Source organism: Mus musculus, chromosome 3, assembly GCF_000001635.26.
Source record: "Mus musculus strain C57BL/6J chromosome 3, GRCm38.p6 C57BL/6J".
Taxonomy (NCBI): Eukaryota; Metazoa; Chordata; class Mammalia; order Rodentia; family Muridae; genus Mus; species Mus musculus.
Genome location: NC_000069.6, coordinates 101,305,990 through 101,308,697, shown reverse-complemented (window position 1 = coordinate 101,308,697; position 2,708 = coordinate 101,305,990). Strand labels below are relative to the sequence as shown.

General features: G+C 46.5%; 1 pseudogene; it reads left to right on the top strand.

The window, feature by feature from the left end:
* Gm10355 (predicted gene 10355) lies at positions 1,507–2,269 on the top strand (annotated as a pseudogene).

Genomic DNA, 2,708 nt, shown 5'->3' with positions numbered 1-2,708 from the left:
ATAACATATAAAATATAATGCATAATTATGATATATATTCTTATATGTAATGTATATAATACATGAGATGATGTATATTATATTAAATATATTTATATTTAATTTATATTAATTAACCATTTTAATGCCTTTGGAGACAAGGTTTTACTCCATAGTCCAGGCTCTTCTGGAACTCAAATCTTCCTGCCTCAGCCTCTCTAGTGCTAGGATTTTAGATGCCACAATGTGCCCTACTCTCAGGAAGAGACATTGAAATGTTAATGAGAGACAGCTTGGCCCATTAGAGCAGCAACCTGGTGAAACCATCATGGCCCTGATGAAGCTAACCTCTATTGTGCACCAGATGGGAAGGGGCTGCAGAGGACACTGGGGAGGTTTGCTGAGGAGGCAGAGAAGGGAGTTGGTAGATGCTGTGTCCCTTTTAAGAATGCTCATGCAGGGACTCGAGGACTTGTTCTTTTTTTGTTTTAATCACTGAGAAGAGCATTCACTTTTAAAAAGGATTCTTCACTCTGAAGACAGGGAGACAGGGCTGGGTTTGGGGCTGCAGGAACAGAGTGCAGTTACTTCTGACCATGTTGAGGAGGTCTTGTGCCTTCCCACCCAAGTTGGGGTGTTATCCTCTCTGGCTCCAAGAGCTCTGTGTTCTCTTCTCCTAAGCTGCCCCCCCCCCAGACAGCGACTCCCAATAACAAACACTCAAATGCATTTGGAAGGCACTTCTAATTGAAGAGAGACTCATCTGACCGAGATTGGATTTGCCCCCACTTCTGAGAATGCAACCATCTTACCAAAAGCCATGCAACAGTATAAAGATGAACAGCATGCATCCAATGTTGTGGGGGGGGGGGGGGAGGCAAGTAATAGAGGAAGTGTGGTAATTAATGCAGCAGGAGCCGAAACACTGCAGGAACAGATGAACGCACACTCCTGGAATATGATACAATAAGCGGCTTCATTAGGGAGACAGTTTATGTGGCAGAAGAGATAATAGCACGCAAGACGGGAAATGCAAAAATAAATTAGTCTACGGGAAAACACCAATTTGAAAATATTTCGTAATGCCTGATTTGTGTGATTTGTGAGAAACCTCTCCATGGTCGACATGCATGGAATTCTCTCTTTAGGAGAACTTAAAAATAGGTCAGGTCAGCCCCGATGGATTGGACAGGTTAAGGTGTGAGTTTCCTCTGTGGGAGAGAGCCCAGCTGGGTATTTTCAGGGTCTCCCATTAGCCTGTGATCCTAAGATTCCACTTATGGGCACTTTCTATGTCTGTCATTTTTAAAGCTGGTTAACTTGGTGGCTTCATTATTTCCCATCCCCTCCCAATTCCCCACGGGGGCTCTAACTAAATCAGACCACATTTGGAGTCTGTGTTTCTCTCTGGGCAGCACATTTCAAAGGGCCATTGGCCTGTTCCACCTTCAGAGAGCAGAGCCAAGACAAATGGGTGGAAGTCGCTCAGAGACACATTTTGACTCCATATAAGAAAGCCTCGTCCCGAGGACGGGAGGAGGTAGTGGGTGCTCCGGGAACACCAGGGGAAATGATGTCTCAAAGGCTCATGTAGGTTTCTTTAAAACCTCGCTAATGTCCAGACTCAAGTACTAGATCTATGGAGCCCAACAGAAACTGTCCACTGTTCGGAGGCGCCTTCTCCGCCATCCTCCCTACAGGGGCCATTGATGTGAGTGACCTCCGACCGGTGCCAGACAACCAAGAAGTTTTCTGCCATCCTGTGACCGACCAGAGTCTGATCATAGAACTTCTGGAGCTGCAGGCCCACGTGCAGGGCGAAGCGGCTGCGCGGTACCATTTTGAGGACGTTGGCCGGGTGCAGGGGGCTAGGGCTGTGCACGTGCTATCTGTGCAGCCTCTCTGTTTGGAGAACTTATCCCTGAGAGGATGCTGTCAGGATGCCTGGTCCCTTTCTGGCAAGCAGCAGGTAGCTAAAGAAAACCAGCAGGTAGCAAAGGATGTCACACTGCATCAGGCCTTGCTGCGGCTGCCCCGGTGTCACAGCAGGTCTCTTGGCCCTGAAAATCTGTCATGTCCACCTTGGAGCCTGAGTAACTTTGAACAGCTGGTAACTAGTTTGACTCTTCATGATCCCAACCTCTTTGGTCCCCAGTAAAGATCGTTGAGACACAACGTGCTACTGAGGACTCGGGGACCCAGTTCTGAGAGGGGGAGTTTCTTTCTGCTTCTTCCCTGGATGTAAACATAAGACACTTCCTCTGCAGAAATAAACTTGCTTTATGAAGAAAAAAAAAAAAAAAAAAAAAAAAAAAAGAAAGCCTCGTCCCTCCCTAGCCCCTCCCTCGTTCAGAACCTCTCACACAAAGCCAGGCCTGCTTTCTGAGGCATTGCTCCCAGGGACTGAAACGCGGGCGCATGGGGTATTCGAATAGCTGTCAACGTTGTTCCGGAAGAGATTTTTTTTTTCCCCTGAAGTTTCCTTCCAGTTCTGACACTGTGTGATTGATTGGTTGATTGTCTGCCTTCTCATGGTGTTTTACCAAGTCAACAACTACTTTTTACTTCTTTGATCTTGACTATTACCTTCACCCGTTCCTACTGGGAAAGAAAAACAGTTGGCCAAAAATAACACGGAATGACAGTATTCATCATGTTTCTTATTTCTGTGACCAAATATATGGCACAGGCAACTTGAGGAAGGGTTTGTGGGCTGAGGGATACAGTTC